This window comes from Camelus bactrianus, chromosome 23, assembly GCF_048773025.1.
Source record: "Camelus bactrianus isolate YW-2024 breed Bactrian camel chromosome 23, ASM4877302v1, whole genome shotgun sequence".
Taxonomy (NCBI): Eukaryota; Metazoa; Chordata; class Mammalia; order Artiodactyla; family Camelidae; genus Camelus; species Camelus bactrianus.
In genome coordinates, this window is record NC_133561.1 from 2,773,378 (window position 1) to 2,799,186 (window position 25,809).

Consider the following 25,809-nt stretch of genomic DNA (forward strand, 5'->3'; position numbering starts at 1 on the left):
TACAGTCACATACTGAGGTGCTGGGGGGTTAGAACTTCAGCACATGACCTTGCTGGGGTCACTCTTCAGCCCGTAATGCCAGTCTCCCATGTTGGGGTCACCACAGAATCAGACATCTTTAGTCACCAGGTTCATTTCTCTTCCATCAAAATGTGCTTCATCTTGGTAGCAGGGGGCACAAGTCGGCAGACATTGAGGAAAACAAAACATGAGAATAACAATGAAGAAATTAAGGTCAAAATCAAGAAACAGAGGAGGAAAATTATCATAGCAAAATTACTGATAAAAGTAAGTAAGGGAAGGAAGGAGAAAGGAAAAAAGACTAGTTAGGAAAGTAACTTATCCTGTGTCTTGGGCATTTTTTTAAGCCTAGCTCCATGCAATGTGAAAAAGAAGGTTATAACAAGTCAGTAATCTAAGAATTAGGGGGAAAGCAAACTCCGGCCACAACATTTTCACAATCTTTCTCCATGATTAATTCAAAACCTCGCTTGTTACTTTAGAATCACATTTAAATCATTTTTCATTATGTGGATCTTAGTTGCAAAGCACTGATGAAATTTAGTTATTTTTAATCTTATATACAGCAAACCATTAACAAGCAAACAAAACCAAAATTAATCAGCGGGGGTTGCACTGACTGGCCGAGAGCTGGCTGTGTTTCCGGCGCCCGCAGCCCGTCCCCGCCACCAGCGCCGCGACGTCCGCATCGCTCAGCTGCGCACCCCAGCCCTTGCAGCGACGTTCCCCGCGCTGCCTCTGCATTAATCCACGAACTTAATAAGCGTCTGTCTCCCCGATGGTGCCTCACTGTCTAAGTGAGCTACTTATCCTCTGTACAGTTGCAGTCTGTTTGACTTCCAGAAAACAAAGCAGTCAGGGTTGCCTGATCTCATCAGTTTAATCGCAGAATATCCAAGCTACTCAACAACTCGTGTATCTTTATGTTAAAAAAAAAAAAAATTGGCTCAGCCAGAGCTGTTATTAGAGACATGTGTTCCAGGCTGTGATCAGAAACCATTAGTCTTCCTGGATGAACATGAAAATATGAATATGATCTATTAAAAACGAATGTGGCCAATGAGTGACTACGTGCTGAAATTACCACGGTCATCTGCAGGATGAGAGTCGGGGCTTGAGTATCAGTCACAAAACATATTTTCTAGGGAAAGGGATCAGTCAGGAGAGTCGTGAATCTGCCAGACAACTCAAGAGTGTGAGTGTGGCAGTGCTTCCGATACATTCATTACGTGTCTATCTGAAAGTTTCTTAGCTCTGCTAAGTTAAGTCTGAAAAGTCAGGAAACGGTATATATTCACCAGAGGGCCTTGATCCCAGAGGTACTTGGGGACAAAACCTTATTTTTTCCTGAACCACGTCCTTAATGGCCTCCACCTTCCTGGCGCCAGACAAGCGGGCACTATCGTCATATAATGTTGCAGGAAGGGGAGTGAATGACTCGTGACAAAGAAGAACACCTTATGAGCAAGGCTTCCTCCTGTTTTTCCGTTGGGGCAGAACCTCACAAAACCCCTCCCTGTCTTGGGCTTGGTGCAGGGAGATAGTAAAAATGGGCAGCATTTATCAAATATTTGGTCTGCTCCAATCAGTTCCAATCACACAAATTATATAACCACCCTATGAACTGAGTCATAGCATCACCCCCAGTTAAAAACAGAAAAAGCCAGGGAGCTTAAGTAACTTCCCAAAGGTGCCATCCTCAGGGAGTAGTAGACCTTGGACTTGAACGCAGGCATTTAACACCACAGCGCTGAGATTAACCACTACGCTGTATAGCAACTTGAGGCATAAACGTCTGGGTAATGAGGACTCTTGTCTTAGAGGGGAGATGAGGAATGTCTTGCTTGCCCCACTTTGCACACACAGTCAGCTGTGTGTGAAGAGATCCAACAGGACAGGGGCCAACTTCTTTCAGAGAAGAAAGGACAGTAGGACGTGCCCCAAGTGGGGAGCTTCCTTCGTGACCATCCCAAGCATCTTTTAAACATCAGCCAAGAGGAAGGGCTGGGGGAGCACATTGAATGTGAGGACCTCTCTACCTGGGGGATGCTGAGCAATTCTTCTAACTTCTCTGAACCTCAGTTTCTTCACTACTTACTGAAGATAATACATTTGTTACTGCTTCCATCTGAAGAAAGCATAAGACTTGCTCATTTCATCTTCTTAAAAATAGAGCAAATAATATTAAGAGGCAGACATTGTTAACTCCATTTGAGAGGTAGAAAACTAGGAAGTAACAACATTTAAGTTAAATTTAGTCATTTCTGAACTCCATACTTTCCTCCTAAACCATGTAGCCTACCATAAGGCACATTTTCTACATTTCTAAAAGCTTCAGTGGATTTTTAGGTGATAAGAAGTTTCTTCTCCATGGGGATGTTCATTTGTGGGCTGGAGACTGCCCAGAAAGGAAGTAGTATTTGATTGGAAAAGGAGATACATAAGGGTCCTTCTGAACCTGAGATTCCTTGACTGTGTGATCACCCAAGATGGGGCCACCCATGCTTCTGATCTTGCAGAAGAATTCTGATTCCACCCTCGAGTTCTTTCGTGTAACCCATTGTTACAGTGTCTCTCTGTAGTTAGTTAACTTACCTGGTTATTCCATGCTCCTAATTATATTGAATTATTGAATCCAGAAGAAGGTATTAATTACACTGTGAGCCAGTAAGCTTTGTGTTCCGTGACCCTGAATTAAATCATTAAACCCATCAAGATTCCTTCAAATGCAAGGATGGATGAATTCACTCAATCCATCTCAAATTCTGGGCAACAGGCGAAGATACATGCGTCCTTAAAAGCAAGTTGGTAGCCTTGTCTTCCTCAACATCTGGTGTCTCCACATCCAAAAGATATTATTCTTCCTTGGGTAAAAAACAACTCATTGCCAAAAAGAAAAAAAAGAAAAGGAAAGCTCCACTTCATGGAGGGTCATTTCAGCTGTATTGTCCTAATGTGCTCCCTAAAATCTGAAATAGACCTGCCCATTTCTGAATTTATACTTAAGCTACACCTGCCATGCTAAGTGGGTTTATTTTTAAACTAAATTCGTAATTAAATAAATAATTATAATACCCACATTGGAACACATCTTTTGATGCAATTTACTTTTCTAATACCATCTGTTGCCTTTCGGAGGCGTTACGAACAAGTCAGGCGAAAGGTTAATTCAAGAAGAAAACAGCATTCTCTTTGAAGTATTTTACTGCAGCTGGGCATTCTGCTTCCATTGGTTGTGTAGAGTTTATACACTTTTGTTTTTGAAGAGTCAGGCTTCTCCTCAGAGCAGGACTTTCCTGAATTTGCATTTTTTATTTGTTGTGCCTGGTCCTTCTATTTTTATGCTCAAAGGCCATACTCAGTTCTCATTTCAAATAAACAGGGAAAGATCAAGTTGAATGAATTGGAATAAAGGAAAGATACACACACGGCACTTAGCCACTTGCCGAGATATGGGAGCGTCAACTTTGATCTAATTTTTAAAAGAGATGAGAGTGAGATTCTAACCAAAAAAAGGCCGGGGGCGGGGGTGGGGCAGATTTTTTAGGTAAATCTTCACTGAGATTTTCAAGTAAATGAGGACGATACTAACGCAGGACATCGGGCCTAACATCCAGCGGCACGCGTGCTCCAGCTTCCGCTTCGAGGTGGAGTGCTGCTCTGGGTGTAACCGCCCAGTCACTCCTCAGCACAGGAAGCAATCTTAAAACTGAATAAAATATGCACGGCGACACTTTGAAGTACCCAACAACCGAAAGCAGAGGGTACGAGCCTTAAGAGCAGGAAACACATAAAATAAACTCTGGGACTGTCCATACTCCAGAGCAGAGACATAGTGCCCAGGGGAGAACAGGGGTCCATCCCGCAGGCAGAGGCTGGGATCAAAGCTGAGCCGACGAGGCCCCGGGAGTCCGTGGGTCTCGACATCTGAAAAGTGGAAACTGCCTGGAGAGAGAAGCCCCTGAGGCTTCAGGGGAGTCCTCTTGGGTTCGAGGCTGAGGGCTGGCTCGTACACACACAAGACCGGATTCACAGCTTAGTGTGGTGAGCAGAGGCAGTGTACTAGGTGGAGACACCAGGTGTTGTGTGGGGCTGGGAACAAGTATTCACTAAGCTCCTACTGTCTGCACCAGGGCACCATGGAAAGCATGATTGTGTTTTTAAACACAATATATAAAACATATAAATTTATTTATGTAAAACATATTAAGATATATGCAGCAATATTTACAATAGCCAAGACATAGAAGCAACCAGGCAGACAACTGGCTTAAGAAAATGTGGTGTGTACACAATGGTGTACTACTCAGCCATAAAAAGAATGAAATATTGCCATTTCCTGCAACATGGACAGACCTAGAGGATGTCCTGCTTAGTGAAATAACTTAGAAAGAGAAAGACAAATATTAAATGATATTACTTATGTGTGGAAGCTAAAAAAATAATACGAATGAATGTATACAGAAAACAGATACAATTTATGTTCATGTATAACTGAAGAATTGTGCTCTACACTGGAATTTGACACAACATTGTAAAATGACTATAATTCAATTTAAAAATGTTTAAAAAAAAAAAAAGAAAGAAAACAGAAACAGACTCACAAATGTAGAGAACGCATTTGTGGTTATCAAAGTGGAGAGGGTGGTGGGGAGGGACAGATTAGGAGTTTGGGATTAGCAAACACAAACTACTGTATGTAAAATAGATAAGCAACATGGATTTACTGTAGCACAGGGAATTACCCCAAATCGCTCATAATAACCGATAATGGAATATAATCTGCCAAAATTACCAAATCACTGGGCTGTCCACCTGAAACTAACACAATGGTGTAAATCAGCTGCACTTCAATAAAAAAAAGAATGGGCTCAAAATGCAAATAAATAAATACATTTATAAGTATATAAATAATATTTATAGAAATATAGACAATATTTCTAAATATATAAAATAAATTTATAAAATCTATAAAATACCTAACTGATATTTGCCTTTTTCTCACCAGTTTTTCACCATCTGCCCACAAAGACCCCGCGCAGCCTCTCCGAGCCACCTTTCCCAGTGACAGTCCGAGGGGCACCGGGAATGAAAGCGGCCCTCAGGAAGGGGGCGGGGCGCGAGCCAGCCGTCCACGTGAGTAGATGGAGTATGGATTGTTTCGTGACAGCTTCTGAAACAATCTGCCTGTGAAGAAACTCAGGGACAACTGCTTCTTGAAATTAGTGTTGGAAGGACTGACAGTGAAGCCGTGCCTGTCACCGTGGGAGTCAGCACGCCGGCTAGGTCAGCGTGCTGACTGTTCCATCCTGGGCTGAATGGCTCCGTCCTTGTTTTCCCTTTGAGAAACTGTCTCCTAAGGACTGAGATAAAATGATAACTTGGTTTTCAATGAAATATTTTTATTCACAGCAAACTTGTTATTCAGTCGCCTGATAAATCACAATTTTGCTCTCTATAGAGGAAGTGGGAATAGCCCGGCAGCTTTCCCTCTGTAATTCCAGAGGGAAAGGCGCTAAGCGAAGCCGTGGTGTTTATCACGAGACTGGGCCCTGTGACTTTTGTGGTGATTTCATTTGGGCTTAGCTAATGGCGCTTCCATTCTTGCTGGGCGACCAGTAGAAGTGGGCAGGATTCTGTAAGACCACCCAAACTGGAATAATCTAGGGGGTTCCAAGCACCATGGCAAACAGGCTAGTCTAGAATCCTCCCGGGGGGGTCCCGTGGCTGGGGTGTGTGCGCTAGTCACCTTTCACCCCTAAGCCTTTACATTCAATACCAAGCACTGGAAATACTCTCTTTCTGAAGTGATTGTCAAAGCCCTTCGCAGTTCTGAAATGCTGTGATTCTCTGTAAGTAATATTGTTTTTCTTTTTTGTAGCACGATCTCTTCTAGTAATGCTGCCAGTTGAACCACTTTCTGAGACGCTGTCAGCGTTGTAATAGAAACGTATCTGGTTGTCGTTAAGTCTAGGCACAAGAACTTCAGGATGGACTCCCCGGGGTGGAGTTATCAAAGAAGGAATTTATGAAAGCCAGGAGAACACGTGGATTTAAATGCTCAAGAAGAGTTAAAGGTAATGCACTTATGATGTATTTTTAAAATTTTTCTAACGTGAGACTTAATTTGTGAAAGCACACATTAAGAAAACCAGAACAATGAAAACTGGAGTTATCTAGAAATATGATTTCTAATTAACCTATGGTCTGCTCCAGGACAATTTAGACCACCTAGAAGCTCCCCGACCAGAGGAGTCCGCGGGCACCGAATTTCACTGCATCCCTGTTCTTAGTCAGAAGCTAAAGATACCCCCACGACTTAAGAGTTTACAAAGCTCCTCAGCATCAGGGGTGGACGTTATGCTAGTCCTTGCTTTTGAGAATGGAGGGTATTGCGTGTATTTCTAAAGAATGTGTTTTATTAAAGCTATTTCTGCTCAGCACGTAAAAAGAAAGAAAAGAAAAGACAAAAGTAAGAAAAAGCCAAGTGGAAAGTGGGAGAAAAGAAAGTAGCAGCTTTTCAAAAAAACACTCATTGACTGCTGGGAAATCTGCGGCGCTCTGCTTTTAATACTCAACATCTGTCTTTGAAAACTTATCAATCACATGATCGCTAACAGCTGTTGCAGTATTTTAATCAGCCATGATTTTCAAAAGGGAGAAAGAATGCCTTTGGATCAGTTGATGGAAAGTTATAGCTGAGAATGCACCAGCTTGGTCCTGGCAACCAATTCAGAACTTAAAGAGACAAAACTCTACCCAGCACCATAGACACTATTCATGTGCAAAGCGCCTGCTATGAACTGCATAAACGCTCCCGCATGTTTGGAAGCCTGAAAAGAACAATGCAGGTCATGCCATGTATTTAAAATGATGCGTTTAATGTGATACGAAGCGTATTAAAATGATTTCAAACTGATCTTTACATTTGTAACAAGGCAGGAAAACACAACAGCGGGACACACTGTAATCACACACTGTAATCAGTACAATCAGTACGGAAGTGAATGGGTCCCCCAGGTCTGGGGAGCCTCTTCCTCCCTGGGTGTGTGTGCAGCTCCCCCTCATGCGCCTGGAAACTAATCATCCACGCGGGAGTGAGGACGTCAGGGGCTGCAGCAAGCTGACACGTACTGGGGATGAGGTTACTCCTGCTTTGCGTTACGTCACCTTCCAGCTTTCCCGGAGTCAGCTTGTCAGATCTGCGCCACGTATCTTTCCCTGCTAGGCTGTAGTGGCAAGACGCTAAAAATCCTTGCATCAAAGTACAGCACGTTGTTCCAAATTAAGGGGAAAAACATACTTAACTTGCAGCACAAGCTATTTCTTAATTCACCAACCATTTGCTGCTAGAGGCGGCCACAGGGGAGTCAACGGCGTCCAGTGAGACTGAAAGAACATTACATTCACGTGTGACTCCCTCGGGCAAAATAGCTGTTACACGGAGGGTTTCCCCCAGAGTCATAGTCATTGAGACCGTGGAGGTATTAATGTCTCACGTGTGATGGCTAAAATAAATTACAACTAATTTGTAATTTATACACAAATTATATAGAAAGGGAATTTAATAATGAATTCCCTTTGAAGATAGATTTCTAATCAGAAAGACTAGACGACCAAATGACCTTAAATGACCAATAGAACAAATTTATCCTTCCTCTTATTTATTTTAAATAAAAATTACAGAATAACCGCAGACGTGACTATCGCGCAGTACTTAATTTCTATGTTATAACAGGAAATGATTTCTTGTAATGATTCTAAATTATATCCTACAAGATTTATGAGGATAATCATGATAGTTAGCCATCCCATCCCATTCCAGAGCACAGCAGACATTTATTGCAGACATCTTCTATATTAAAAAATGATGATCTAAAAAAGTCTACAAGGACGTGGGCTTGCTTTCCTGGAGTTCAGTCCTAGAACAAACACAAGGCCATTGCAACTGGGATACAGATGGAGACGAAGATAAAGTGAGAATTTCCATCCTGGAGTGTTGAGGGTCCTGGGATGAGAACTTGAGAGAGCTTTCCTGAGGATGGGACACTTGTGCTGGGCTCGGCGGTGTGTGCACAGGGCGTCCTAAGGAAAGGAAAGGGCACACCTGGTGGTGTGGGAGAGAACCATGAGCAGCCAGGGTGGCTCCAAGGGGGACCCCAGCTGCAGAAGGAGAGGGAGAGTCAGGGCATGAAACTGCACACCTAACCTGGAGCTAGCTGGTGAGTAGCCATCCATGCCAGGCTCTCAGATTTGTAACTCTTTTCTCATCAACGTGGTGGCTCCATCTGAATAAGTCATTCTCAGACTCTGTTCTGAGAGGCCGCAGGATTCATCAGGAGACCCATCAGAGACTGCTGTGTGGGTGGGAGAAGGGCAGTGAGTTCAAGGATCTCAATTCCCACTCAGAGTTCAGCCAGAGGTGAGCCTTGCCCACCCACAAAAGGTTACTAAAGGAAGAGTTCTGCTGGGGGAGGAAAAATGAATGAACTAAAGAAGGAAGAAGTCTAAAACCCACCACACTAAGGATTTAGACGTGGGAAGACCGCAGCGACTCAGTGTTTCAGTGGGTTGGCTGGCTGGCTGGTCGGTCGGTTTTTGAAGCCACTCTGACGGCTGTGTGAAGAGTGAGTTTGAAAGAGGCAGACACTTGTGGAATCCAGGTGACAAGGAATGTGAGAGAGAGCAGAAGCTGAAAATAGGCCAAGTGAAAAACGGAAAGAAGAGGACAGATTTTGGAGACAAATTAGAGGCAGACCACTCAGCACTCACAGCAAATCAGAAGGGGACACGGTTTGGAGGGGGCGGCGTACTGCAGGGCTACTCGCAGTGCGGCCTGGGGACCGGCAGCTTCAGTGTGACCTGAGGGTCTCGGCCCACAGCCTAGACTTCCTTGATCTGAATCACTGGGATGGAGGCAGTGTGGTGGCAGGGGAGCCAAAAATCAGTGTTATAAGAATTCTGCCAGGTGATCAGCATACCTGCCAAAGCTGTGGAAGCACCGGCATAGAGCGTGAGCCCAGATCCCTAAGGTGGTGAGTAGACTGAGTGGTGACTGAAAATGAGAAAGATAAGTTTGGAAACCAAGATACTGTTTCAGCTCTGCATGTGTGCTTAATGTAAGAGTAGCCGAGATTTTTCAAAATCTGGGTCTGGATCTCAAGACAGGAGTTGGCTGGGTTATTGGTTAAGGTAGCACATACTGTTTAAGACCACAAACTACTAAATTTCAATGTCTTAACCTGTAGGCATTTATTTTCCACTCATAAAAAGTCCCAAACAAGTATTCTTCTTTTTTTTTTTTTCAATTGAACTATGGTTGGTTTAAAATATTGTATTTGTCTCAGGCATATGATGTAGTGATTTGATATTTTTATAGATTATACTCCATATGAAGCTATTATAAAATATGTTCTTGATCAATAGCTTGCTGAAGGCTTCTCTGACTGGTGACCTCAAGCTGCAGAAGAAGAACGGCACACAGGAGCACGCATGACCGGCCAGAAAGATGCGACATCAGGTAGGAGAGTGCAATCTTTGGGTCACATCTCACTGCAAGGGAGGCGGAGAAATGTCTATTCTAGCTGTGACTCCAGGAAGCAGTTCGATGAGAAATTGCCCAATCTTGGTCACTCCTGAAGATAGCAGTTTTAGCATCAGAGGCATGTATGAAGTGCTCTCTCAGACACGCAAGAAGTCAGTGTTTCCTACAAGCGGGGGCCATGGGCCCCATGCTGCTCCAGGCGTGCTCTCCGCAAAGCCAGAGTCCGTCTCCAGGCTCATGAGTGAAAGAGAGAAAGAGATGGGAAAGGCACGCCCATCACTAATTAAGTTGGCAGGAGTGCTCTGCTCGCAGGCTGTTGGTAAGAGTTGTTCACAGGACCCTCATTCACTTGCACATGGGAGGGGTACACATCAACCTTTGGCAAGACCTAACAGTCTTTAACAAACTCATTAACAGGTTATCATTCGGCATTTGATTTATTTTCTATCAGTTTCTCCAGCCAAGATCTGTTACCTAGAGCAGGAAAGATCCCCAGAGGATCTTACTCTTCAGGTCTCTGTTTATCCTTTAGATATAGATCATTCATCCCTGTCACCTTTTTCCTCTGGTGGCATTATTCTCTCCAGTGGTGGTCACTACTGTCTCTGTGCTGTTAATTCATTTATCAGTCAGTCCACTTACGTGTTTGACAAACTTCTTAAAATGATTGTCCAGACCTGGCCAGGAGGCGCCTGCAGTGTGGTGGAAACTGGAATAGAAATGTGCACAGCTCACTGCAGATGCGGAGCATCAGGGAAAGCCTTACTCTTCCTTGACAGGTCCAGGAAAGAAGCCTTCCCTGCAGCGGTGCGATTTTACCAGAAGTGAAAGCTGTTAGAACTCTCCCGGGCTGGGCTCGGAAGTCCCAGAGCATCACCTCCACCACAGGTTACTGGTGGAAGTTAGGCACAAGGTCAGGGAAAGGGAAGTGCACTCCATCTCTTGATGTGAGCAGCGGCATGTGCATGGCGGGGAGGGAGAGCTAATGTCCATCGTCACCACCTAGTTACCCCAAACTACCCTCCTTATTAACCGTGTGCTTGTGTGTATAAGATCTCAGTTGACTACTTTCTAGAACTATTATTTTTTCCTATTTCTTAAATTATAGACTTTTTTAACTTTTATTTTTCTTTCTTATAATCTCCCTCTGTGTTCCTAATTAGATTATTAACTTCTTTTCCATTTTGCTTTTTCTCCCCCCTCCTCCACTTACTTTCTGACACCTGCCAATTAAATGTCTTAAATATCATTTTCTTCTTCAAGCCCTACTTCAACTTACTCTAAACAGTGATTCTAATAAACATGTTTACAAACTGGGGAATGTCTCAGGACCTCGTGTCCACCCGATCCTTAGTGGATACTTTCTGTATCTGTGTTCTTCAATGACCACTTCTTTCTTTTGCCATTCCTTTTTTCTCTTTTGGGGGTAACATTTATGCATGCATTCTTTGTGGTTTCCTCTTTGAGTATTTGAATGAACCATCAGATTTTGGAAAAATATTGTGAGAGAGAAGTCAGGACATCAAGAAACTGACTCTGCTCTCAGCAGAACGTTCTCTAATTCAAGGTTGTACATCTATGTATCTGAATATTCATTTAAACTTTCCTTATACATTCAGTTGGCAAACATCAGCCGCTGCATGTAGCTCATATCATACACCCTGTCTTCTCTGCTCTGCCCTCAGCTGCCCAGGGGACACCCCTACACCCCTCTCTCCCCGCAGACGCGAGCTTCCTGTGTCCACTGCTGCAGTCCTTCTCTCTCTCTCCCAGCCTCCTCCTTTTTAACCCTCAGTCCTCGTCTGCAGGCAGCCACAAGCTCCAGTGTTATTGTTCCAAACTGTGAGCCCGTGGTTTTACCCCATGGAATGTGTGACCCACTTGGAGGAATCTGCACTTGGCTGTGGTTTTCGTGAGTGGCCCCTCCCCAAGTCTTCATTCACCCTGAGTGTCTTCATAGGCACTGAGCTTCAAATTTCACTTATAATTAGTGATAATAAGACTTTTTAAGAACTCCAATGGCTTCTTTAAATATTGTAGATTACAGCTTAAAAATAATTCTTCTGCTCTCCTATACGTACATACAGTGTTAGATTGGAAAAGTGGATCTGGAATAAGGAAATGGAGCTGCTGATTCGCATCGCCCTTCTGAGAATGTGAAGTTGATGGAGAAAAAGCCAGGGTGGGATGCGCAGGGGGGGTGGCAGCACAGAACGTTGTTCAGAACCAGGAAAGACGCTGGTGGATCAGGATGGGCACCAGGAGCAGCGAATGGGGGGTATTGGCGCAGAGGGCGGTGCAGGGCGCGTGAGGCCGTGGAGCCCGGGGCACCGGTGGGGCCCCGCGGGACCCCGGCCGGAGGAGGAGCAGCGCTCCGGGAAGGGGGCGCCGCAGGAGGGAGATGCAGAGGGACCCTGAGTCCCGGACACAGGGAGGCACACACAGGGAGGAATCTGCTTGCTCTGGGTGAAGCAGAAGAGTCTTACTACTTAAGACCGGTGAGGGGCGGAATGGGCTGGACCACTGAAAATCACAAAGGGTGCCAAACAGTTCAGAAAACAATTTTGTCATCCACCTGTGGCAGCATCCACAGGAACACATCTATTTCTCTTTTATTATTATTATTATTATGATTATTATTATTATTACTATTACTATATTTTAATAATACTACTCTAATACTATTAATACTATTTTAATAACAGCATTAATATTTATTGCGTATTATTATATATTGTATTATTAAATGTTAACATATTAAAATATTGATAAAATAATGTTTTAATAATAGTATTAAAATATGATACTTCAAATAAATAAATCACATTAGATTCAATTATTGTTATTACTGTTGTTTTTGTTGTTGTTGGGCTGTTATCACTTTGTTTTCGCCTAGTTTCAGATTTACATTCCTCACAATATTAGCGGCAAAGAGCTGATGGAAAGATTTGCCTTTACCGCCTCCCTGCTCATAAAATATGTTAATAGGCAAAAATAGAAATCAAAGCCCATCTCTCTTTTCTTTTTTTTTTTAATGTGAAATTACAGAGTACACGTTTAGAAAACAAGTTTTCCTTTAACTCCAGAGGCAGACCTAAATCTTGAGGGGTATAAAAAAAGGTTTCACATGGGAGGCTGGAATTTTAGGCTAATGAATGCAACTCTATTTTTGATACTATGCTGTGTGTTTATATAAAATAGCGGAGCATTTTAGGCCAATTAGTGGCTTGCAAAACCTCTACTTTTACCAGCAAGGGCTCAGTTTGATGAACTTGAGAAGCTAACAGAAAAGTTGTTGGCAGGGAATCGTGCGGTCGGGTGGATTCAAGGCAACAAAGCCTTAGCATAAATTAGTTTTTATTTGTCCAAAGAAAAACAAATTCTGTTTGTTTTTGTAATACAGTTTGTTGGTTCTTTTAATTTGGGGGAAAATTTGGGGAATTCCAGTTCTCCGAGAAGTGAGAGGCTCAGGCCAGCGGGAGCCAGGCCCCAGCTCACAGGCCTGTGCAAACAGCCACATGCGGCCCCTGCGGCCCCGCGGGCAGAGGCCGCAGGGCCGGCCTGTTATGCCTGGACCTCAGCTGAACCAGGCGTGCCGGCCAGGCGAAGACCGGTGTGGGAGGCACACTGGATTATTCAGACCACCAGAAGGGAGCCTCTGGCACTGGCCCCATCACCCGTCCAGCTTGGCCTTTGTGCCGCGGCTCTGGGAACCCAGATTCCGAGGCTGCTGGTGGAGTCCTGTCCCTTCGTCTTGCAGATAAGAAAAGGCAAGATGGGACAATGGTTTGGCCTCATCTACACCCACGTAACACCTGACAGACTCAAGTCCCAGGTCGGAGGATGATATAAGCTGTGTGATCAGCAGCCTCCTTCGTCTGGCTGGCCACGTGCAGGGAACACAGGATGTGGGGGGCTTTCTGAGCCCCAGTCCAGAAAAGATGACCTGCATGAAAGTCAAGCGAGTCGCAGCACGGTTACCGGGAAGGGCTCCGAATGCAGAGCCCCGGCCGGCCGTGGGCGCCTCCCCGGGCCTCGGCCGCGGCCCCGGGGCCAGCTGACGGGCCTGCTGCCACGACTCGCTTTCAGGAGCTGGTAAAAGCTCAAGATTTGTGGGGCCAGAGTTTCTTTAGAAAAAGTCTGCGACTACGGTTAGCTCAGTGTTTGTTTTTTCCCCCTCGGGTCACAAAACTCCCTCAGACTGACAAGGCCCCTGAGACGCGGGACAATACTGCGAAGTGCGGTGGCCGACATTGCTCGTTCTTCCCAACCCCTGTTTTCCTTTTTCTACGATCGCAGAATTCTCGTACTAGCAGGGGGTCCCCAGAGAAGCGGAACCAGGAGGATATATAGAGAGAGAGAGAGAGAGAGAGAAGGAGAGAGAGAGACGAGAAGAGAGATGTTACAGGGACTGGTTATGGAGGCCAAATGCCCCACGGTCGCCACCTACACGCTGGAGCCCCAGGGGAGCTGGGGGTGCAGGGCAGCCCGAGTCCAGAGGCCTGAGAACCAGGCGGATGGGAGAAGATGGACGTCCCAGCTCTAGAAGAGAGAGAGAGAGAGAGAGAGAGAGAGAGAGAGAGAGAGAGAGAGAGAGAGAGAGAGAGAGAGAGAGAGAGAGAGAGAGAGAGAGAGAGAGAGAAAGAGAAATTCACCCTCCTTGACTTCCTGCTCCATTTGGGCCCTCTGTGGGCTGGGGGACGCCCACATTGGTGATTCAGTCCGCTGAATCAGATGCTTATCTCTGCCAGAAACACCCTCACCGCCCCCTCTTAGAAATAATGTTTTACCAGCTATCTGGGTGTCCCTTAGCTTAGTCACGTTGACACAAAAAAATTAACTCTTATAATTCCTAATTTTTTATGGGCACGGAATAAAGGCCGCACATCCCAGTCCTGCTTGCAGGGCGGTGCGGCTGTTCACGCAGGGTGCTGGCCGATGGGCCAAGAGCGGAGGCAGTGAGACGGGCCGACCCGCGGCGCGGCCTCGGTGCTGGGCTGTTGGGTGGCAGCGGGGGTGGCGGAGCGGGGAGCGCAGCGGGCGAGCGCGTGCTCAGCGTGCGCGAGGCCCTGGGTCCAACCCCCAGTGCCTCCATCAGATAAACCCAACCACCTCCCCCAAAACAAACAAAAAAAATTTAACAAAAGAAAAACAAAATTAAAAAAAAAAAAAAAAAGCAAGGGCGAATCCTCCCCCCCCCTTCCCCTTTCCGCTGGTAACTCGGCTCGGTAGCGCCGCGGCCGAGAAACCGCGTTCTCGGTGATCCAGGCACGTCAGCGGAGCGCAAACGCGAAGACGGCTGTTCTCGCGCGCGCTCGTGCCTGTGACCGCGGGCGCGCGGGGTGAGCATTCGAAGTTTGCTTCCTCAGTTTAAATCTGAGGCACTAACAGTTGCCCCGGGGCCTCTGATGAAATCAGAGGGGTGTCTGTGGAGCGCCCACCACAGGCCCCGCCTGCTTTTGTGAGCTGCAGGCTGACAAGAGCCGGGCAGGGAAGGCGGGGAGGGGCCGGGGGAGCCGGGACCCTGGGACCCGAGGCCACGGCAGCGCCCCCTCGGCTTCCCCCGCTGTGTGCGGCCGCTGCCGCTTTCCTGGGGGGGGGGGGGGCAGACGGGACTCTGTGGTTAGTGCGGGAACTCTTTGTCCTGCATTCGCAGTAGCGGGAAGAATGACTCAGTCTCCAGCCTCAGAGGATGGGGGGCTGGGTCTGGTTTGGAACTTCCTGCCCCAGGTCGGGCTGGTCTGGGAAGCAGAAGAACAGGGCTGCGTGTGGGCCTGGTTCACAGAGGCCAGGGCGCCGGCAGGCAGGGTGGGAGGGAGCGCGGTACGGGGAGCGAGGGGCACTGGCAACGGGGATTTTTATCAGCCTGGTGCTTTGAGCCAACTTTTAAAGGCCAGTCGATCTAAGCTTGAGCCCCAGGTCTACTGGTTAGCGCCTGTCAGGGTACCAATTTCCACGTCTTTAAAGGGGCACCGCCTCCTTCGGGGGGTTGTGGGCAATGGCCATCACTGACCATGCTCTTACTTTGTGTCAGTTACTCTTGTAACTTTTTTTTTTTTTTTTTTTTTTTTGCCCATTATCCTGGATAATCTTCCCAACAACCCCAGGAGGTAGCTCTCCTGACTTCCGGGAGACAGATGAGAAAACGAGGGTTTGGAGAGGCCGGAAAACGGCCCGCCGCGCAGCCGCGCTGCGGGGCTGCTTGTCCGTCGGGGCCGCAGCGAGGAAGCCCGCGCACGCGGTCCCGCGCAGAGCTCAGCCTGACTGCCCAGCGCACACGCTCCTTTAAAAGTGTTACCCCAGCTGCAGAGACGGCAGAGCTGAGCTGAGAACGGCTGAGTAACCCTCCGCGATCACACCACCGCGTGGGCGGAACGAGGCTCGGACTCTCCATCCCAGAGACTCCGCTGCCCTCGCGTTCTGCCCGCGCCATGGGGGCGCTCGGCTGCCGGAAGGCGGCCCCCCATCCGGGGTGCAGTGGCCGGGCCACCCAGCTCTCGGAGCCCAGGCGGATGCCCCAGCCCCTGAGGACACGGCCTCACGCTGTCACTGAGGATATTTCCCTCGTTGGATGGATCTTACAGCAGCAGCCAAGAGCAGCCTCCGTCCCACAGCCCCGCCCCTCCCTCCCTTCCAGGGACCCGAGCTGAGCTGCCGGGAGGGCTGGGGTCACGTGGTCCCTCGCTCACTTCTGTTTATGGAGTTTCTCAGCCAAGAGGAAAACCATTAGGTGTCAAGTTGCAAGTAGACAGCATCCAAGGAGCTGCCTATTCCAGCACGAGTTCCTGCCAAGGAACCTTAAATAAACTCGGTGGAGGGAAGATGTCTAGGCCTATTCTGTAGGCAGTATATTTAGTTTGTTAGATTCATACATAGAACTTGATTTTGTCTAATTAATTACCTTAGGTTCTAAAAAGCAGAGGAAAACATGGGCCTTCCTCCCCCTTCTCTTTGTGGGTTTTTTTTGGGGGGGCAAAAGTCTAGTCAATGCACTACTTCGGATAAAAGAAAAATCCAGCTGAAGTGTTTAGTAAGTCTTTCTTTATACTTTTAGCCAAAGGTGAGAGGTAAAGTCAACAATACCTCTAGGCATCGGTGGCCGTGCCGAGCAGTGGCACGAGCAGAGAAGACTTGGACACGTAAAAGGGAGAAGTCAGCCCAGTTAATGGAGGTGAGATCAGGGGCCGACATCTCACCTTCACGCAAAATGTATTTTCCCAGAAGACCGTGCGTGTAGAGAGCAGGCTGACCTCCTCTGTCTGCATTTATTAAAATGTTCCAGGAATAATTTTTTGAAGAAACTGGGTGGAGTTCAAAGCAGGTTTTGAGACTTTCTGGAAAATCGGACAGTAGGAAGAGATGATGGTGTAAGGAAGCGTCAGACGGGTCAGAAGGAGGCGCTGCAAGACGACAAGGCAAGAGGTGCAGTTTAAAGCAAGAGCTAAACACAGCGGAAGTGGCAAGCTGCATACCTCCCCGGTGAGACGCTAGTGCAGGTAGTCAAGACGAAAGCAGTGGACAGTTACCTGAGCGGAAAGTGGACCAAGGGTCAGGAGGGCAAATAAAACCTTCAGCTGAGGGGCAGAGAGGTTACAAACACGAAAGCAGTGAGAGGTCCAAAATCCGAACTCTGGAACCAGCAGGTTCAAAGTGCCAGCCCTGAACAGCGTGTCAAGGAAAACCTCACGCACTGACAGAGGGTGAGACGAGCGCCCTTCTCCTGGGACAGCAGCCCCTGGAAAAGGAAAAACACATTTGTGTGAAAAGCAAGGCCATTTCTGCCTCTTGGCACAAAACTGTGGAGAAACGGGGAATGCTTGTGAAAGAAGGAAAGAAAGGAGAAAAGAGACCGTGAAAGGCAAGAGTCTCCCCCTCTGGCCCGCTCCCCCTGGTGGCCCCACCCCCACCCCCGCCAGGACAGAGGGCTGTGGGAACAGCCTTGGTACCCAGAGGGGAGAGGCTCTAAGACACAGAGCCTGCGTCGTTGGGATCCGTAAATCAGAGGCCACAGGTACGTGATAGTGAGTCTGAAGTCAGTAGAGACCATAAGGACAGAGGGATGAGCCTGTTAAGACACTCCGCAGACCCTCAGGTCAACTTAAAGTGGTGTTTCAAGTGTAGAGTATGACGAGAGAAAGGAGCCAGTTTCCCTGAGGAGCTAGGACGTTCCTTCCCCCTCCCTCTCCCCTCCCCCTCCTTTTCCTTTTCCTTTTCTGCCCCCTCCTCTTCCTCCTCCTCTTCCTCCTCCTCAGCCGTGGGATTTACAGCCCGCGAAGGTGGAGGAACAGAGGCAGACGGAGAGAAGAGAGACGCGGTGGTGGAAGCGGGGCTGGTAACCGGAGCTCGGGGCCGTGTGAGCCCAGGCTGGGGGGCTGCGGGCCAGAGCTGTGTTTCACAAATAATTGCATTTGAGTGCTTTTGGGTACGGTATGCGTTTTCCGTGTTTCTGAAGCTGCCACCCTGAATATTTTATCAACCTTTTCTGTTCATTCCTGTTATTTTGCTAACCTCTGAGGGTATTTGCATTTGCATTTGAACAGTTCTGGAAAGATTTTGAGGCCAGCCTTTTTAGAGCTGTAACCTCCAAAGCTGATCAGTTCAGTGGAGATACACTAGGGCCCAAGAGAAGGAGAGCACACGCTCAAGGTGACAACCAGCACGAGGGTAGAAGTGGTCCCTCTAAGGACACACTGTCGTTAGGAGCTAGTGCACAGCTTCAGATTGTTGTCGGCAAAACTCACACAGATTTATGCACACATGTTTTCCTAAACCCTGTACTTTCTAAATGATCTTTACTAGACACATTTCTAGTTTGCCATCCTGTTATGGTATTGAGTTCTCCTCAATTAAAAATTCTTTTGTTTTCAAAAGGTATCCATCCAAAGAAGATGCTGAAGTACCAAAGCTCCCGTGAGCGCCGGCTACCTCTGACGAATACACGTCTGACCACTTTGGCGGGAAGGACCCTTGACTGAGCCGTCCAAGTAGCCAAAATGCATCACATGAACGGGCTTCAGGGGATGTGTTGTCGTATCTGTGAGATTTGTACATTGTTCTGATTTGGGGCAAAGGAAAGTATGACCCAACATGGAGCTCCTTTTATGTTTCTTTTTGCCCAGAAAGGAGCTGGTGTTAATGTGGGCAGATAAAGGGATATGCCTGGGAAGGTTAGAGGCATAGGAGCTACACATGGATGCTCTGACCTAAAGAGACCTCCCTCCCAGGGCCCTGCTGTCGGAGCAGAGAGACAGAAGTGGGTTCCCAGAACGCGAGCGGAGGTGTCAGGCTAGACCCCTTGCGGGAGATTGTATAGAATGTGCTCTAGAAAGAATTATTCTCTGCAGAAAGAACGTGACTGACTTACCAAGTCGCACCATCTCAAGTCAGCATGAGTGAGCTCAGTCGTATAAAACATCAGCTCACGTGTGGAAGGAAACCTGTGAAGCAGGCGTGTCTGAACGCACCAGCGAGTGTCCTGACCTCACACACGCAAGTCCGGGCGTCTGGAAGCCTCCAGTCCTCTCCACCCCGGCCTCCAGCACAACAAAACCATTGCCAAGGCTGTAGCACAGCCTGGTGGTCATTCTACGTGGTACACTAAGGCGAGGAGAAGTGCTCAAGCACATGTGTGGAAGGAAGAGCACCTCGCGGAACAGAATTACCCCAGAGAAAACACAAATCATGCCCATGAACTGTACTGTTCACCGTTACCTAGTGTTAAAATGTGACCCTAAATCAGTAAAATAAAACGTACATTTGCTCAAATTTGGTTTTGCTCAGCACTCATTCAGAAAGGAAATCTGAATATTTTAGATGAAAAACCGTCCTGAATGGAGAATGTAGTCTCCACAGACTTTCTTGCCTTTTTTTCAGAAAATTAGTTATTTCCACAGAATTAATTGTCAAAATTATTTTTAAAGTTAGTGATTTGGTCTTCATCAAAGAAATGGGAACTCGGGGTTTAAAAATAAATTAGTATCTTTTAAATAAAGGGAAAGTCTTAAGAAGTCCAAACTGAAACACTGAATATTTGTATTTTGTTTCGCTAATATGTGAACCTTCTTCTTAAAGTAATGAGAAAGTTTTAAGTGACTGCATAACTTATTTACCTGGTTTTACTGACCCTGGCCCAGAGACCCCACTGAATTCATTTATGTTGTGTGTGTTTATGAGTTTTGTAAAAACATTTTCTATTTCTCATAAAGCAAAAGCTAAAATAGCTGATTTGACTGACCCACCATCAGGCTGGCAGCTTGGGGAAGATTTACTTTCCAGGGAGCATTTAGGGCCTCTTTCCTCTGACATTGTAGATGATAAGTTATTGGGGTCAGAACTGTGTAAGTCTAAGAGTTTTAAATCTTCTTCCAAGATTTTTTTTTGTAGTATTTAAAGAAAATTTTTATCAAGCACGTATAGAAACAAAGCGAAGAATGTCCACGTCGAGTTTCTCGTGAGTCTGTAGTCCTCTGTCTTTGGTGATCTTTGCATTTCCTTTAATGATGGAATAACCTTTAAAGGGTTAAAGACCAGTTTTATTTTTAAATTAATGAGTCAGTGTTGCTCTTTGAGTCATTAAGAATTACTACCCGAATATGACTATTTTGATAATTGAAATATGACTGTTTTACTGAAATCAGAGTGGAATGTTTACGTAGCTCTCTGTAGGGGGCTCGCCCAGTGTTGGAGACCTTCACACAGTAGGGGAATAAAAAGGGGGGAGAAGCTTCTCTTTTTAATACTACAAAGAAGTTGTACTTTCCTTTGGTAAAATTTACTTATTTGGGAGGTTATTTCTATTTGTATAAAAATGAGCTATTTCATGTGTACAAATGCTTCATTTATTAAAAATACAGATTCTTATGAAAAAAAAAATCACCCACATTTAAAGTGCCTATTCAGTAATAAAATCCCTTCACTGGGACTCTGTAAAATTCACAAAGCAGTCCGTGATTTGCACTCTGCACTGCACCACCCTCGTGACTCGCGTGTGGTTAGGGACCATGGGCTCGCTTTATTGCGGTTCCATGCACCCAAATGGAAGTTAATCACATGTTTATTTTTGCATGTGTCTGATCAAAAAAACAAAACAAAACAAAACTCAAAAACAAAAAACTCCTATTATGACTTCCGGGGCGTTGCTTTCCATTAGCTGTTTCAAAGCAATCCCCATTTCTTATCTTAAAACTTGGTAGGTAGAGTGTGGAATTAATTTTAAGTTAAGCAAGAAAACCAGGGGGAGAGGGCATAGGACCAGATGTTTCCCCCCAAGACAACAATTTCCCTTCTAGAGAAGCCTGGAAACGGGTGGGCAAAGTATATTTAGATTCTCATAGTCACTCATTTTAGTTCCTCTTTGAAATCCCCTCGCTGTCCCCCACTTCCTGTCTGATGGCAGGAAGGTGTCCCCAGGCTGCAGACACCTTGTCACACGAGCAGGTAAGCTCTGGTCCCTGGATGGGTTTGTGGCAGACCACAGAGTTCCCCACAAATTTGCTTCCTTCCACTCACTAGCACTCTCATTAGGATGTCCCCAGAGCCGTGTGTGTGTCAGGTGCTTGAGATACAAGTGACAAGCTCACTGGGGCGTGAGCTGCTTCAAGGTGAGTCATGGAGAAGATGACACACAGGGCTGGAAGGAGGCGTTGGTGGGGTGCAGACTTGCAGTAACCAAGATTTCCCGGAGCCGGGGAGAACGGCCCAGCCTTTGTCTTAAGGGTGGGTGACTCGGTTGAGAAAACATGGTCATGACGTTGGGGATCATCAAGTTCATCATCATCAAGTCAGTATTTTCCTTGAGGTTGATGTAAATTTATACAGGCAGGCCTTGGAGGTATTGCAAGCTCAGGTCCAGATAAAGTGAATATCATAGTAGAAGGAGTCATACACATTTTTTGGTTTCCCAGTGAGGGCAAAAGTTTGTTTACACTGTAGTCTAAAGTATGCAAAAGCGTTTTATCCAAAAAAGTACATTTCTTAATTTAAAAATACTTTATTGATAAAACACACTAACCATCACCTGACCACTCATGGTTGCCGCAAACCTTCAATTTGTAAACAATAAAATATCTGCAAAGTGTAGTAAAGTGAAGAGTGATAAAACAGAACACGACTGGACATAAGAAAAGTTACTCTTTTCTTTCGGGGTGAAAGGTGACTTACAGCATTGAAAACACGCTTAGTGACCATGTCAATGTTCCCACTACTGGAAGTTCTACAGAAAGAAAACAGATTCAGATGTGATTTTTTTTTAATAACAGCATAATCAGTTACAATGTGTCAATTTCTGGCGTACCGTGTCACGCCCCAGTCATGCATATACAGACATATGTTTGTTTTCATGTTCTTTTTCACTTTAAGTTACTACAAGATATTGAATATTTCTTCTGTGCTGTACAGAAGAAATTTGTTTTTTTATCTGTTTCATATATAGTAGTTAATATTTGCAAATCTCAGACTCCCAATTTATCCCTTCCCACCCCCTTTACCCGGTAACCATAAATTTGTTTACTGTCAGATGTAGTTCTTGATGCTGGGGATGTAGGCTTCCTGAGAGAGACACTTGTATGAAAGTTATGAGGGAACAGGACATATATAAGCCCCGTGGTAGAGCTGTAACCCCTGGGCACTGAGAGTAAGGTGAAGGGGTAATGAACTCGAGCTGAGGTAAGAAGATACACATTTAGTACTAACTGGATTGTGTCTTAAAGGCGTAGACATTTACCAGTCAGTGAAAAGAACTTATTATTTCACCAAGAAAAGATGAAAGTCCAGAGTTGGGCAAAGGAAACATAGACAAAAATAGAGACAATACCTGAAATAGAACGAGATGGTAATTAATACACCCAGAGAGCGTTTCCCGTCATAAAGGATCAACTTAAGGTGGTTGAAAAGTGAAGATCCTGATAATAAATAAATCAATTAATTAATAAGAACTCTTATTAATGAAATTATATTTTAGAGGAAATACGTCAATATAAGATAGAAAATAAAGGTGAAGTTTCTCAGAGAAGGAACTAAAAAGGCAATGAGGTTCTTCAAAAAATAGCAAAGTTAAGTATAAGAAAATTAGAGAATTTGGAAATTCAATATAAAAAGAAAAGTAATTCTCACCTACGACCACACACACACACACACACAGACGGGAGAGGGGAAGAGAGAGAGAGAGAGAATGAAAAAATGGGAAGAGAGGCGATCCTTAAAGACGTAGTTTAGGGAAATTTCCCCAAACTGGAAAACATTAGTTTCCATATGAATGAGCCTGTCAAGTGACTAAAACAGTGAAATCAAAAAGCAAACAAAACAAAACCTGCCCACATCATGGCGCCTCACTGTGAATAAAAGATCCTAAAATATCTCAGGAAGGAAAACGAGAAACGTCAGATACCAAGTACCAGGAACCAGGTGGCATCAGACTACTCAGAACAGCAGCCAGCGGTGGGAAGCAAGAGAGAGAGATGCCTTTCAAGAGCTGAAGGGGTCTGCTGGGTGCAGAAATGTGAACAAGGGTCCCTAAAGGAAACCACATGCATGGAAGAGAAATTCAAAGAGACAGTAAATAAAAAAAACATGAAAAACATAAAATCCAAATATAAAAACTGAAAGTACAGAGAGTCCAGAAATAAGTCGACACAGATACAGTCAATTAATTTATGACAAAGGAACAAAGACTATGCAATAAGGAAAGAACATTCTCTTCAAGAAATGTTGCTGGGAAAACTGGAAAGCCACATGTGAAAGAATGAAATTGATCAACTGCTGATTAGAGATTTGAACAAAAGACCTGAAATGATAGAACTCCAACAAAAAGCCATAGGGGTAAGTTCCTTGACATCAGATCAGTCTTAGCGATGATTTTTTTTTTTTATTTGACACCAATGGCAAAGGCAATAAAGGCAAAAAATGAGCAAGTGGGACTTCATGGAACTAAAAGCTTCTGCACAGCGAAGGAAACCATTAACAAGACCAAAAGACAGCCTACTGAATGGGAGGAAATATTTGTAAATCCTATATCTGATAAGAAGTTAATATCCCAAATATATAAAGAACTCGTACAATTGAAAGATCAATCAGATTTTTAAAAAGTGGGCAGAGAACCTGAATAGGCACTTTCTAAAGAAGACACACAAAAGGCCAAGAAGCACAGGGGAGGTGCCCAACGCCACTCATCATCAGAGAGATGCTCAGCAAACGCACAATGACCTGTCACCTCACACCTGCTACAGCAGCTGTTATGAAAAAGGCCAGAAACAGCAAGTGTTGGTGGAGATGTGGAGAAACTTGTGCACTGTTGGTGGGAATGTAAACTGGTGCAACCACTATGAAAAACAGTATGGAGACTCCTCCTAAAATTAAAAATAAAACTACCGTATGATCTAGCAATTGCACTTCTGGATATTTATCAAAAGGAACAAAAACATTTGCTCAAAAAGATACATGCACTCCCATGTTTGTTGCTGAAATATTTACAGTAGCTAAGATATGGAAACAAACTAAATGTCCTCTTATGGATGAATGGATAAAAAACATGCTATATGGACACCATGGGATATTATTCCATTAAATTTAAATTCCATTAAAAAAAATGGAATTCTGCCACTTGTGACAACATTGATGGATCTATAGGGTATTATACTAAACGAAATAAATCAGAGAGAGAAAGACAAATTCCCTATGATCTCGTATGTGGAATTAAAAAAAAAATAACAAAGACAAAACAAAAATCTAACTCATAGATACAGAGAACAGATTGGTGGTGGCCAGAGGTGGTGGGGGCGTAGATGGGGTGGGGGTGAGGTGAATGAAGATGGGCCAGAGGTACGAACTTCCAGCCACAGGATAAATAAATCCTGGGATGTAATGTACATTGTGGTGACTATAATTAACAATTCTATACTGTATTTGAAGTTGCTTAGAGAATAGTTCTGAAAAGTTCTCATCACAAGAAAAAAGTGTATGCTTTTTCCTGAGACTAATGTAGTGCATAGGTCAATTATATCTCAATTTTAAAAATGGTACGCACTGAGTCCCAGGAAGACTTTATAGGGAAAGTCAATACCAAGATAAAGTGGGATGAGTTTTTGAATTTCAAAGCTCAAGAAAGAATCATGAAATTATCCAAGAAGAAAACACAAGTGGATGATTAAAAGAAAAAAAAGATTTGGCTTGGCTCCAACATTCCACAGCAACAATCAATGACAGAATTCAGTGAAACAAAGTCTATAAAAGTTTCTGGGACCAAAAAATGTGACTCCCAAATTTTATATGTCCTGCATGCTCTCTTTCTAGTAGAAAGTCAATTTTGGACATTCTGCAGTATCAGATCAGAGGGAAACAGCATTGTAAAGAATACCTGGTAAGGCCCACTTCACAATGAGATTAAATCAGTCAGAGATTAATCAAAATAAGAAATTCAGGCGTGGCGAAGCCCTGGAAAGGACTCTAGACCCCGATGCAATTTGAGTGCAGGTTTAATGCAGTGCTTGTCAGCTTGACATTGTGAAATTAGCAAAAGAAATAAACACATCAAGGGGTAGAGAAAGATAAGGTTGAAGGAGGTGTGGATATGACAATTCATTGTCTTTAATTGCAGGACGACAAAGAACAGTAAGTGAAGTTAAAACATTTTGAAGTTTTTATGATCCCTGTTTGCCTCAAGTTCAACGTGAAGTCATTTAAATTTAATGCAGGTATTAAAAAAGAGATAATTTAAATATAGGTTAAAATGTTTTTCAACTCATTGAAATTCCTTTTGTTATAGTAAATTCAACTGGATTAAATATAATCCATTAAAATTTTTCAATCCAATTATGATTTTCAAATTTTTATGTTATTCTAATTTTTTCTGTGTTTTTTCTAATAAAAAAATTCTTATTTATTCTGGCCTCTTTTCCTCCCTCTGTCCCTCCTTCCCTCCTTTCCTCTCTTGGGAACTTCTACAGATAGCCACCAAAGCACAGTGATGTTTATATCTGAAAGTACGTTCGGGAACTTTAAAAATTTTCATTGTTTTTCAGATAGTAATAGATTCACAGTTTAAAATTCAGACAGTATGCTAAGATGTACAAGTCCAACCCATGTCTCCATCCCGCTTCAACCCCAGCTGGTAAATTCACAGTTGAATTCCAACGGAAGCTCCATTCCATTGAAAGGGAGAAACTTAGCTTATTCCAGAAACTTACAGATGGCCACTGGGCTGTTTCTAGTGATTAGTCCTGATTCAGAGAAAGATATTATAATTTGCACAC

General features: G+C 44.7%; 1 long non-coding RNA gene across 1 annotated transcript; it reads left to right on the plus strand.

Moving 5' to 3' along the window:
• Window positions 1–15,410: 15,410 nt before the first annotated feature.
• Window positions 15,411–19,330, plus strand: LOC141574837 (uncharacterized). The gene is made up of 2 exons (XR_012501978.1): window positions 15,411–17,576; window positions 18,437–19,330. It is a non-coding gene; the product is annotated as an uncharacterized LOC141574837 (long non-coding RNA).
• Window positions 19,331–25,809: the final 6,479 nt, after the last annotated feature.